General features: G+C 37.9%; 1 protein-coding gene across 2 annotated transcripts in view; it reads right to left on the bottom strand.

Moving 5' to 3' along the window:
- add3a (adducin 3 (gamma) a) overlaps positions 1-14,151 on the bottom strand; it is a 122,745-nt gene extending 108,594 nt beyond the window's left edge. The window contains exon 1 of one of the 2 annotated variants that reach the window (XM_088917755.1): positions 13,964-14,151. The gene's annotated coding sequence lies outside the window, so the exon portion shown is untranslated. The remainder of the gene's footprint in view (positions 1-13,963) is intronic. The other variant, XM_088917752.1, reaches the window with a different exon arrangement.
- Between the last annotated feature and the right edge of the window lie 372 nt (positions 14,152-14,523).

Consider the following 14,523-nt stretch of genomic DNA (forward strand, 5'->3'; position numbering starts at 1 on the left):
GACAACAGAATGTTGCATGTGAAGAATGAAAGCACGTTAAACATTATAAATCATTTCTAGACACTTAACGTCTAAGCCACCAAAAACGTATTTACAGAGAGTAAAGAACCAGCTCTTATGAGATATAAACATCCCTCTTTAACTGCCATTACAGACCAAATCAAATACAAAATTCAAACAAATGAGAACTTTGATTACTATAAGGGGTATATTACAAATCTTAGACAACAGCTACTGAGTAGAATAAGATTTAAACCTGTACTTGTTTACAATGCACTATATTGTTTTGTATCTCAGATTTTCAAAATCCTTTGAAAGGACATTCTTTTGTAACAATATGAATCTGCAAAAACAAAAAAATAAAAAGAATTTAGTGATCTTCACAGAACAGATGTAAACCTGGTGTAAGTTAATACACAGAATAAAACTTCATCCATTTATCCAATTTTAGTCTGCCTTTCCCGTCGAGGCAGTAGCATGTGTAGGAAACCAGCCATCCACCTCTACCGGTTCCCGATGAGACCTATTGTACCTCCAGGGTGTCTGATGGCCTCCAGGTTCCCTCACCATTGGGACATGCCTGGAGGAGCTCAAGTGGTAGCATCCCATGAGGCAACCTTAAAAGAAGCCCACACCACCTCAATCTCGCAATCAGGAGGATAGTCACAGAGAGCAAGCCTAAGATGACCTTGTTAAACTGGTAATTACCCAGAACTCAGGAACATAGATAAAGATGGGGAAATATATCAACCTATAAAATGAGAGCCTTGCCTGAGTACTCAGCTCCCATTTGTCCACCACAGACCAGTATCACCAACACAGGACCAATCTGCCATCCTACTTCACGCTGTAACTTGTCACTGCTCTTCATCAAGACCTTAGGTGCTTGAACCCCATCTGTAAGGACAACCACTTCACCCTCAGCTGGACAGAGCAATCCTCCTTTCTCCTGGACGAACACTAGAACCTCAAATTTGGAGGATGTTTTGATCCAGTCCCAAAGTATAATCTCTTTAAATTTAGCAGGGAGTGCACATCAGAGATCACAGTGAAATGAGGCAAGACAGTGCCATCTGTCAACAAACAGCAGGAATACCACTTCCAAGCCCCAAAACTACACTCTATACTTCAGCTGCCCTTTGAGATCCTGTCAATGTAAATCATGAATAGCAGCAAAGACAATATACACCACTGTCTACACCTCTTAAGAACAAATGTCATACCAGACGTTCAGACACAGTTCTGATTTAGAGGGCTGTGAGGGCAAATAGCACTCAGAAGCAAAACCAGTACCTCTCCTGCCGCAACACTGTCCAAATACCAAAACATGCAGCAAAGACTCGTCCTCTCCAGTACACTGGCATAGGGTGTGCTGGCAAGGCTGAGGAGTGCAATCCTCCTACTGCCAATTACTAACTACTATACTATGATCCCCTTTATTAAAAATGGGGAGCTACTAAATCCCAGTTTTTCCAGTCCAGTGGTACCAAACCTGCCTTACATGAAAAACTCAAGAAGTATAATGATTAATCCACCCTTCCCTCACCAAGAGCCAACCAACATTGTCGAGCATTTGCAATATCACTATCTTCTCACTACTTTTCCCAACACAAAGATAACTTTAACCACTAGGCTAATCTCAACAGAAAGAACCCACCACAGAAAATAATTTGACTCCAGCAGCAATGAAACTGAAGGGTTAAGGTATGGTTTTTATTGTACTACCAAAAAACCAGCCAAGCTAACTTTGTTATTCCTCCTACGTTGAAAGCATACCAACCAAGGGCATATCAGAAAATCTTTTTTAAAACAAATTAATCTTCATAAAATGCAACATGGTACATTACACAGATTTATCTTACTTTTAAATGCAGAATGTCTGCTAAAATTTGAGTTCCATCCCAAAGCAACTACACACTCCCTTAACATTAAAGCACTCACACACCCATAGGAGTGATATTTAAAAATATTTCCCTTGCGTCTTCTGCGTGTTTTCATAATCTGGTCTTTTCAGAAAGGCAGTAAACCACCTGATACGTTATTCTGACAATAATGACTATAATATGTATAGTAATTTATCTTTAGTGATGTATTTACTGTGCCAGAGTGCAATCCTTCCAAGCATCAATACTGTGAGGGCTAAGTGGTTCATGTAATTGGGGCTTTTAACGTCGGTGCACCTCTTTGCAAAATGGCACGTCAGAAATCCAGTAACAAATTAAAGCCACATTGAAAGGAAAATGTCAATGAAGATCTCTCATCTTTCATTATTATTACTAGCTTATCTTTTTTAGGAATTCAAAAAAGGAAAAGAACACAATATTTTTTAACGATCCGCTCTGCAACACTATTACTGACATTATCAAATCATGTACTGGAGACTGAGTTAAGATTATGTTAATCAAAAAAAACTAGATGTAAACATGATGGAAAATATCATGTAAACATGATGGAAAATATCAACTAAAAACTGCTTGCAAAAGACTATCAATCTAAAGTGGTATCCAAATGCCTGCTGATTGGGAAATCCAGAGAACAAAAAATAAATGAGTAAGTGTAGCAGGGATACAACATATCACATGGTGATAAAGGAAGACTGGAAGTTAATCTTGTTTTGTGAAAAACCATGCTTTTTTCCTGTGCTAGAGCTATGTCTGACACTCCGCAAGGCTACAGTACTGAAGAATAAAACTCATTTTGTTTAAACTTGGCCTCTCCAGCATTCCCATGGCTGATGTTGACCCAGTAACCATAGTAAAACACTTCGATATCTATGCAAACAGCTTTTCTATCCTCAAGAACTCAACAGCACCGGAAAAGTGTTGTATCCTACTGCCAGACTTGAGCTCTTCAAAAATCTCTCTATCGTGACCTTGAGACTCCTCACTTCCTCACAAGAACAAAAATACTCAGTGAAAGAGCCAGAGAAATTCAGAAACTGAGGACTATCTACAGACATGAAGGCACTGTATGGTGCAGTGCCCACAGCATCTGCCAGGATGCTAAAAGAATAATGAACTATGGTTACATAAACTTAAAAAGTGAAATTACTGTCTTTTAGGAGGCCTTTTGATGTTTTTGCACAATACCACAATACTGTACATTTAAAACTTGACCAATACCCAAAGTCAATGATTACTCCACCATATTGTCTATTCAGTATTAACACAGGTTCTTCATGTCTAAATAAAATCTGGAGAGCACAGTTTGCAATCAGATGTCCAGTTACTTCTAGACACTTTAAAATAAACTTTAGAAAACTGTTCAGTTCTGAAACATGTTGACAGAAGATGGCAATCACATGCTCCACTCAAAAACAAATGCACTTTTGTCTCATTGCTTATCCATCATTTGATTCCATGTGGCAGCAAAAAAAAAAACAGTAAAAGGTCCAATAATTAAAATTTTCTACACTGTTGCCAGGCCAACAGCTTAACAATACATCTGTGCATATCCAGTCGCCATTTCTATAATCACAAAAATAATCCAGTGACAAAAAGCAGCCTACAAACCTAATTTGATTAACCTGACTTTAAAGGAAGCGCCAGAGAAAGCTTGAAAACTCATGTAATGGTAAGAATTCAGGCCAACCCAGTGTTACTGCCTTGCAGACATACTGTAGATTATAGGTATACAGGAAAAAGAAGTGATCCATGTATAATCCCAGAGAACTGCAAAAGGCTCTACAATTTCTTCATAACTGAACTACATCCAAGAGCAACAGTGAAGCTGCTCAGGACAGTTGACTCAACATACTGGATTACTGTATGCATTCACTTAACTAACACACATCAAACTGTAAACTGGGCCAGACCAGAATCTAAGTGCATCACCAGTGTTAAAACTTGTGCAATATGGGCTAATTTGCCAGGAGAACTTTCCTTTTTAAATTTTCTTAGAAATGACATCAAAAACAAAAAAAGAAACAGTTTTATCTAACATCTAGACAAAAGGAAGACAATAAAAATGGCAATTTTGTAACAATTAATTCGATTGCTGGATGAAACATGAAACAGTGAAAAAAGATTTGCCAACGATGTTGTTGGGGAAGATCACAAGTATGATTAAAAGTCACAATTTACAGTATTTATGGAAATTGGAGAGAAGTCAGCTTGTCCTTGAAAAATCTCAAGAAATGACTTGTTTTCAGACAGCTTCTTCAGCTCCCCTGGACATATAACAAACCATGTAAATGTCTACAATTAGGTCACATTTTGCAAACAGGCACTGTTAACTGATGTTAATATGAACAATAAATGAATGTTTCTTTGACTAAAAAGCAAGGGAAGAAAATACGAGAGGAAAGAAATGAGATACAAAGTTGGCTTACAAATAATCACTAAAAGAATGAAATGAACTTTACTTTGGAAACACAAACGCATACACCCACGCAAATGCCTGATTTTCCTGACAAAGGAGAAACTTTGATAAAATATTCAAAGATATCTTTTTTCATTTCCAAGACCGAAACACATGGTTTTGATAAGCGTCTCGGAGAAGAATGAGGTAATGGTGAAGTCATGTTTGTCCTCTAGGCCAGTTCAAATCAAATGTTTGTTCTATTCTAAAGATGCAAACAAGTTATCTGTTCCTCATGCTTAGTTATTGCTATATTGCTGTAGAGACATCATCATCATCATGACTGACAGATGATCCGCTATAAGGAACCCAAGTACTGAAGGGCTGCCAACATGGCCTAATCATCCAAAGAAATATTAAAGCTTCTTGAGTGAAAAAGTAAGAAAAGTTGTAGAAAAAAGATTGACTAAATCTTTTTTCTACAAGATTAAATAGATTTTACCTTTGTTATTTTCTGAGGAAGAAAGTCAATGATAGTGTCGTGGGAAAAGGAATCTGCATGGGTTTGAGCACCAGGAAGTAATTACAAGACAAACACCAATTTCAAAAGCCTTTCAGAAGCATAACGAAGAAAGGATACAAATGAAGGGAGGCTGTTTGGCTACCCTAGCCCATTTTGGAATTAGTAAACATTATCTTAAAAATATGGCAACATTTCAACAGAAAACCAACCCATAACTTCATCAATATGAAAAAAATAAATTAAAGTAAAGGGTTTGGTACAGCATGTTAAATGTCTTACATACTAGAATTGGAACTGGTTTAAGATCTCATCCAAAAAATGATACCTCCTGAAGCACAGCCACTGTGATCAAATACTTGGAAATTCCAAACCAGTGGGATATACAAGAGGTGTAGCACCAGAGGTGGTACAAACAACAGCTTATATTATTCATTTAAGCCTGAAAACCATTTACACCACACTATATGCAGCTTACATTTCCTAATGTTTAAGGGGATGCATGTCAAGCAAAAGTCACTGGTCAGATCTTCTGAAAGTTCACTGCAAAATACCCATCCTTCAAATCGGATGTAATAACAGACTGTTGCAGCTGAACAGGGAGTTGCCTTTTCCTGTGCAACCGAAGGCTACTGCTGGACCCACCCACCTCTTTCACACACTAGTAGGTTGCAAAACGTAGTGTAATGTTTATCAATACACAGAGAGGACAGCAATCTCCAAAAACAATCCTCATAAGCCACAAGCACTTTAAAAGACATTTAAAACCATTTCTGAAGAAGCATGCCAGTAAGACAGTTAAACTGATCTTTCAGCATTTGAAAACAAAACTTTCATAAAACAGCTGATGTCTGTGTGTGTGATCTGCTCTAAATTCAACTATTTAATTAGTAAACGGTTCAGCCTGGAGGCTCCAAGGCAAAGTAGGAGGAGATTCTCATGAGAAGGCAATTATCTATCCAATCTGAGCACAGTCTGTTGTGTAGGTTGGTCAGCATGACAGAAAATCATTGTGATCTCAATCTTTTGCAGAATTCATAGAGAAAGGAACACTTTAGTCTGTCTCAAGCCCGTCTCCAGTGTGCATTTGTGAAGATCAACAACCTGCCAAAGCCTGGCTCGCATTTGTTGCAATTGGCTGCAAGCAGTCTAGATGTCTCTGCATTTTACAGCAAATGCCTTGAGTGGGGCCTTGCACTCCATAAAAGCACAGATATGCCATTGCAAAAAAACCCAAAACAACTGCAGTTTGCCCACTCTGAATTTCTGCTATGTCCTTTCACTAGAGAAATCACAAAGGTTTTGCCATGAACAAAGATGGTTTTCCATACAAATGATACAAGCTTTGGGGAAGATCTTTCTATAAATAAACACTACAGAAAAAACTAATTTCCTTATCAGAAGTGACAGGTACAGTAGAACCACTATAGACTATTGTTACAGCTTAAGAACAAAATATAATAAGAAATGTTACAAATAGCTTATCCATTTATGTTACTAATAATGATGGAGAATTATTTCATCCTGTGGTGCTCATTTGGTTGCTAGGAGCTAATGCATTTGTTTTAAAGCTCTGTCCCTATCAACATGACTGGGTTACATGGGTTTTAAGTGTGTGTTTAAGCGTTTTCTCAGGGTGTTCGAAATAACTGGCCTTATCAAGCAATCACATGGAGAATGAAGATCTGCAGAAAACAAAAAAACTGTTTGGTCTCAAAACTGAGTTTAAAGTCTTCTCACCATTTTTTTTTTTACCTTGTCACAGCATTGCATCATTCAGAGCTCAGCATTGACAATGTTGGGTCACAGGTAAAGCCTACATCACCTTGAAACTCAAGGTTAAGGACATTAGAAAAAGTGCTGTTTACAAAAGCTTTACTTTAACAGTGACTGCAATCAAAGCATCCAAAAAATCTTCATATCACTGATGAACATACCATACCAATTGTAGAGAATAATTTTTATGTTGTGACTACACTGAGCAGAACAGACTTTCCTAAGATCACAAGATATGAACAAACCTTCAGATGTCAGATTCAAAGGAGCACCATAATGCACTGTGGAAAAGACTGATGTTTGGGCAGCGGCGTATTGAAACACACAGAGAAACTTATCTGCAGATACATATTTGACTACAGTAATGCCATTATGCATTTTAAAAGAGTGTAATTTACAAGGACATATGAACTTTTTACTAGAGTGAATGAGTATTCATCACACTTAGAAGATGTCAGAGGCAAATAAGTATGGGTCAAACTTTTTTCTTACACTTATAAAACAGTGAATACAAAAAGTTCATTTTTTCATTGTTAATTCTGATCTTATGCATGACTTCATCATAACAGCTCAAGGTAAACAATACAGGAGCACCCATTAGGAAATGAAGTAGCAGCAAATCCATCGTATTTACCAGTCAAATACTTATTATCATTCACATCTTTAGTTCCATTCTACACATCCTTGAAACAGAATACTTTTTGTACTACAAAACACAGATGTCCGGATTAAATGCTGACTTCAAACAAAACTGGCTATAATTTTGGTAGAGTTTTGCACAGCCGCTTAAGTATTTTTTCTCTAGTTTTGTAACAAAGCACTGCTGATAAGGTTTATTGGGGAAAATGAAAGAAAATAATCAATTTTCATTCTTTTGGAGTCCTGACAAAGAGGTTTTATTTTGCCGCTGGCTCTGTTACCCTAAGACGAAGACCGAAGACAAGGGGTCTAGCCAGACTAAGCTTTCTCAATTTCTGCAATATTTATGTAGCTCTTATAAAACAAAGCGTGGGGTGGCAAGAGAGAGGGAATATTGTATGTAAGGCAATACAACAGATAAATCATGAAGCTTTGGTTTTGTATTTTTTTTAAAAGTAGGTGGCTACAGTTTAAAAAAATGCCTTAGCACAGGCCAGTCTTCTGGCGGTGTCTGGACAAGGCTGAAAAGAAAGAGCATTTGACGTAACAAATTAAAACAGAGACAAATCTGTTTTTCTCCCAGCCCCACATCAGAAAGTCCCTGTGTGTTTTTCTATGTACTCGTGCCAGTAATCAGCATGACATCTGATGGTAAAAACATGCACACAAAAATTAAACCTGGCACGGTAGAGTGCAGTAGACCAAAGCATCTATATAAATCCACAATTATGGAAACCCCTCTCTAGCTATTCAACCAACACCTGGAAAAAACACAAGAGCATTCCTTCCTTTAAAAAATCCACCCAAAAATGCACTGGAAAAATGTATTATTCCAGTAGTTTCAATTACGGTAAAGAGCTAAAATTCATGACACTCTAATGGCACATTGTTTCGATAGTACAAGATAGCTCGCATCACCAAATAAAAACTCTTCTACAGTAATTTCATCAAGAGGAATGTTACACTGTGATTTTTTATCCGTTCCAAAGCCACTTGTTATGCATATCCCATAATGCCTGCCTGTACTTACAGTGTGCTTGTGTTTTGGCAAGTCCCTAACCAATAGAACACCTAATCACAATTTCAAGAACATCGGTGCTTCTGAGGGCTGCAAGGGCCTTTGAAGAGAAGAGTTTTTGTTTTGTGTACTGTAGGGCAAAATCAGGCATCAACTGAGCCAAATGTGTCATCACATCTAACTTTAAAAACACTAAGGTGAAGCACACAAGGCCAAGAGCTATAAACATCAAAATCCAGGTAAGAACTCTCAAGTGGAGTAACTAATAAAGGCATTCACTCCAAGAGTAGGTGAACTGTATCATTCCCAATGTGGAATGTGGAGGCACACAATTTGCAGAGAGCACAGGGGATGGAGTTGGATTAGTCAGTCAAGGCTCTCACAGCCCTTGGCAAAACAACTTCTGTGGCCTGTAAAGATGTCAGAGACAGGCACTCAATGCAGTCAGTGCCAACTCTCCTTTAAGACACTGTAAAGCTTGCAGCTCGTCAAACAGTGAAGTATGTCCCTCATGGTGGGCGGGTTAGAGGTGCATAATTTCCCACTTGTGCAGTACAGCAGTAGCTCTCCCGCCACGAGTCGAGAGGTAAAAAAAAAAAACACTGGTTCCAAATTGGGTGTGTAGAAAATGAAGAAAGTATTGTTCAAGGAAAAATTCTGTATAACGTTTTTAATTGCTTTAAATTTATCCACCCATTTTCTAACCACTTCTTCCAACTGAAGGTCACCAGGAAGCCAAAGCCTGGGCGCAGCAAACAAGAGGGACCAAGGCAGGGTACAGGACACCAGTCCACTGCAGGGCACACACAGACACAAACACACACACTCAAACCAGGGCCAGTTTTCCCAGAAGCCAATTAACCTGCAGTGCGTCTTTAGACTGTGGGAGGAAACTGGAGCATTTGGAAGAAACCCATGCAAGCACAGGGAGAAGATATAAACTCCACAAAGATGGAATCTTTAGAACTTAACCCAGGCCCCAGTGCTGCGATGCAGCAATGCTAACCGCACTATGTCACTGTGCCGCCCACTTATGATTTATGAAATATGTAGACCTGAAGCTAAAGCATAAATTGCAGTGTACTTTGTCCCTAGCAGTTAACCATTAAACAAAATCAACAGAAATGTTGCTATTTCCTTTGTCAATGTGCAGCTGGGTTTGTCAAAGCAGGCAAACGTCTCACCACTAGGAATAAACTAAGACACATTGTATGTCAAAATGTGGATTTAGGCAATTTAGTAGGGGTCCTACATCGTAGCCTCTTTTCTCCAACCTCAAATCATTTTATCCACAGTTCTCATCTCAAATTAGTCAGATGCAACAGTTCTTTTTCTTAACAATCAGCCTGCCCCTGTATGTCCAGACCACTTCTGTAACCTAGACTATGACTTTATCTTGCAACACAATGGCCAACTTCTGGATCAATTCCATGAAAATATTCTTATGTGCAGAAGACTGCAGAAGATTACTTTTCCCCAGTCACCTTAACCCTTAACTAAAGACAGTAAGAGTTTTGTAATCACTGCCTTGAGGCTCTGAGTGGAAACTAAAGACAGAACCAACTGAAAGTTTAAATCCCTCTAAAATCACCTAGCCATGCAGATATGGAAATATGTTGCTCAAGTACCCAAGTTTCTCACACCCTACTATGTGACTTGACCTCAGTTTGTCATTCCCTAAAGAGACTGTCTGTGCCAAGTTCTGTTAGAAATGTTGGTGCCGGATCATAGTGTAATTATCTATCATCAGCAAGGCCACTGAAAATAGTTGCAGAATTAGCACCTTTTTAATTTGGGAATAGATACTGTATGACTAACATGATTGCACTCTCAAGCACAAGCAGCAGAGGCATTGTAAGTATTGTGCTAATTAATTTGGCTGAATATGCAAAAGATAAGTTTCAGTTTACAAAAGGGCAAGTAGTAGACAGAGAGAAACAACTTTCAGGTTCTCTCTCTGTATATATCTATATATGTGTATGGGGGGCTAAAACCTATTTTATTTGTAGCATAAACAAATAATACATCATTTTAATACCAATTAAGACTCTGAACAACTTACAGTGTCGAAGAAAAAAAATGTCAACATCGGAAGACTTAAGGCACTGTCTGTGCAAGGGCACCAATGACCAAGAGTAAGGTCATTCTTAGATAACGCTACTTGAAAAAAAATCTTGCTTCTCAATTCAATCACTTTCTGCTTCTCTTCTGAAGAATGTTGTCTTTCACTTAATGTTGCCAATGTAGACTGGAAAAACTAACACTGATACACCTGTCTTTTAGACAAAAGAAAAAGCTCCACTTGTAAAAGCACATTTCACAAAAACAGAAGTACCACCTGTGCACAGTACTGGATTTCACAGTGCAGAGTTTAATGTGCGTTAACAATATTTCTCATTTATTCCAATTGTGTCTTGCTGTTATTTACGATTGTTGTTGGATACAAGCAGGCTATGATAGTGTTTTCCAATATATCCCCTTCTATTGAGACCGCAAAGCACTGAAAGTATTCAACGATACTTTGTGCATAAACTAATTTAATAATGTGTTCTTTTTCAAACCATATTAAATATTTGTGACTTATAGAACAGACTCCTGGGAAAAGAATTTTACCTCAATAACAGCACTATAACTAAATCCAGCATTACATGTCCATATGCTTATTTATTCTAACACTGCAAGGTTTACGCCTAACACACCTACTGTATGTGAACAATCACTTTTATGATCAGATCCTACATATGCCCCATCAAAAGCTATGAAGTAAGGAGCTTTTATAGCAGCCATGCAAATTGAGCTCATAACAGGGGTGTGCTCAAATATAAAAAAGAAACCCTCTCTGCCTTTTTGTTGCAGTACTCCCTTTAGTGTGCCTAGTCAGACCATGCATTTGATGTGCCATCTCTCCAACACCTCAAAGTGCTCAACTCATGCTGCCCACGCAAGCAGCATACAAATCTACTAAGTCAACAGGCCAGCCTCCAGGCACAGGAGGTTTGGAAGCTCTGAAGAGTCCCGACTTGCAATATCACTGCAATAATCTCATTTTATGCAGAAGGGACAAGTAGGCCTACGTTTGCAAACAGAGAACGCACACTGGCCCTGGCGCAAAGACATCTTCAGTACCACTATGACTTTACAAGGTCAGGGAGCTTAAGATGTATCCTAGGAGGGACCATTCTGCTTAATAAAGCAGAAACACTTCCAAACAGAGCATTTTAAAATAAAAATTATATTTTGGTTGAAGGAATAATTATACAGTAGACATTATACGGTAAGTCCATAAATACACCCCACACAGGATTCTTAGTAGTCCCAACTTGATAAGTAAGAGTGGCTGCCTGCAGCTGGTTTGTATCTGCCAACAGAATTCACTGCAAAGCATCAATCACAGGCTGACCTCACAGAATTGTTGGGCTAGATTCATACATTCTTAAGATCTTACTGCAAAACATTTTCAGATTATCAAAACTCTGTATAGTGGAAAACACCTTCATGCACGAGACAATAAAATTCCCTAAGCAAAATGATGTGAAGCCTCTCTGCTTTATGCAGTTATTTTTTTTTTCCCATGTCGGTTGTCCACACCATTCCTTTACAACTCAAATGTAATTAAATAAAGATTCCAGAAGAATAGCACCATGGTAAATTGCCCAGTTTTATATAGATGCTATAACTGTTCCTTGTCGCTTTCCACTTTTAAGGAATGGTAGAGGTACTTACAGTACGTAATGTAAAAATCATATTCTGTTGCTGTATCTTTCATACAGTGCAAGTGCATATTTATACACATATAGGTCTATATAATGTAGATGCTTCCAAAGCCTTGGAAGGTTTAGATAGCAAATCAAGCAGAGCCTTTCTTCATCTTATGTACATCAGAATAATAATTTTAATTGGCTTTACTGTTTGTGGACTCAAAGCCCTACTAATTCTTTATTAAATCAACACAGTTATAAAGGCAACACAACATCCCCATGTCCACTGGGAAAGACAGTGTTTTCTCATAAATTTGTATAACCTCAGAACAGGTAGTTATCTGCTATTATGAAGTTGCTGGTCTGAGTCCTTTACAGGAACCTAAATCCAGATTGTCAGTACTTCAATGCAACACACAAGACAATACAGTACTTGCATTTGTTACACTACAGAGGGCCTAACTATCACACTTTCTACAGGATGTTTGCTATGTAAACACCCTACTGTTACAAAACTGTGGAATTCACAAATACACGGTTTAATGAGAAGATACAACATTTGACCTAAACATTTTGTGTGCAGAATCCACATTAGTACACCTTATTTACCATAAGACATTTACCTGCTTAAATGATTAAGGGTACTTCATTAGGGTACCCCAGGAATATTAAGGGTTCCTCATAAAAGACATGGCTCTTTCCACAAAGGTTGATATGTCCTTTACTTAACAATATTGATAATATTAATGGAGTATGCTTCTTTAAAAAGTATAACTGCAGGAAAATCTGCTTTCCCTTTAAATCTCAATGTAGTTGTTAAACACAGGAAAGGAAAGTTACTTGTAGCTCATTATAATTAGTATATCTAGCAAGTTAACCACCTTGATAAAGTTAATCCACAGCATATTCAAGTCACATTTCTTTCACTGTCAGGTTTTAGGCTATTGCTAAACCATAAAACAGTTAATTACAAAATCTCAGTTACAGATTTTCTTCTAGAAGAAGATAAGACTGTTTCTCTTCTTGACAATCTCAAATCAAAGATTTCTGACATTAAAGAACTGGCACAGATTATTGTAATGCCACTTTACATGTTATAATTCTTTACATGCACATTTGTAATTGGTCTCTGTCAGACTTTAGTATTTTTAACAGCATAGTTTATTATTTAACGTAAAATCAGATTTCTAGAATGAATTGTGTTTTTTTTTGTTTATGGAGGCATTTAGTGTATTGCTGTCGCATAACCTTGCCCTGATCATGCTTAAGAGCATACGTACCTCAGTTATCTGCGTTCACTTACACAGCTCATGTGATTATAGGAGCATAAAACTTTGCCTATAAATAAAATTGACTTAATAGTAACTTTTTTCAAAATTCGCAGAGCTTCTCTGGACCATGTGAAAGGACACACCTTAAAGGTGGTTGCCAAAATCTATCAGCCGCATCTCACTGCTACAGTACACGGCACTTCAGCAATTAACGAGCTCTGGTCTCCCCATTTAACTAGTGCAGCTGAAGTCGACCCGAGATCGTTCAAAATCCCAACCCTATTACATTTGCAACCTGAAGTGTTTAAAGTCTTTGCTAATTCCGACTGCTTAAGGACTGTTTTAAACATCTAAAATCAATACAATCTTTACCTTATTCTAATTCACCTTGCTATGCTAATCAATAAACCCTTGCTTCGGTTATGTGCAAGACTATTTGCAGCTGCTGTAATGATACATAACTCGCTACCTTTCGGTTTGCTACGCTATAATTTTCTAACCCACCCACTCCCAGTCTACTGAAATCGATAAAACGGCTTTAATAAACGAGTAAACAATTAGTTTGCGACTGCTAATCTGATCCGCATCCCTGCTTGAGGATTGCATGTGTGCTACCAGCTGCTGCAGTGAATCTTCATTCACACAGTCAGAACCACTTGAACTACAGCGTTAATCCCAATAATGTTTTTTTATTTCATACCTAAATTCCGGCAGCATCTGATAAAATCTTTAAACAATTTACCTGAAATATTCCCCTTCGTCGAAAAAAACAGGTGCTTTCATTCACTTCCAGAACCAGATTGCTGCAGTATCTCCTGTTGCTAGCGTTTCCAGCCTGCGACTCACTATCTGGCAGGAAGTACTTTCTGCCCTCACTCGGCTTGTGTTGCAAGCTTCACATGAAGAGCACAATCTGGCAAATCCTCCACCCTGCATGCGAGAAAACGAGACTGGATTCAAATTCAATTGGAGTGCTTGTGGGTCTATAATTACTCATTTTTTTACAGCGACAGTATTATAATTCCACTGCACTACCCTTTTATGCTTTAGTAGCCAGTTAAACTGGAAGTCCATTTCTTATACCAAATCCTCACATTTTATACGGTGATCCATGGTGCTTTACTGTATACAGTATACAGCAAGGTTTTCCGTTTGTCGTTTTTTTATTGAACCTTCGCATTTATAATATTTACATCTAAATTTGTGTTTCAGAATTAACAACATCTATTGCAGGTTTATAGACTACCCTCGTTATTACTAGAGGAATGCATTCTGAAACGTATGATCCACAATACACACACA

The sequence above is a fragment of the Atractosteus spatula genome, chromosome 5 (genome assembly GCF_055471065.1).
Source record: "Atractosteus spatula isolate fAtrSpa1 chromosome 5, fAtrSpa1.hap1, whole genome shotgun sequence".
NCBI classification, from domain to species: Eukaryota; Metazoa; Chordata; class Actinopteri; order Semionotiformes; family Lepisosteidae; genus Atractosteus; species Atractosteus spatula.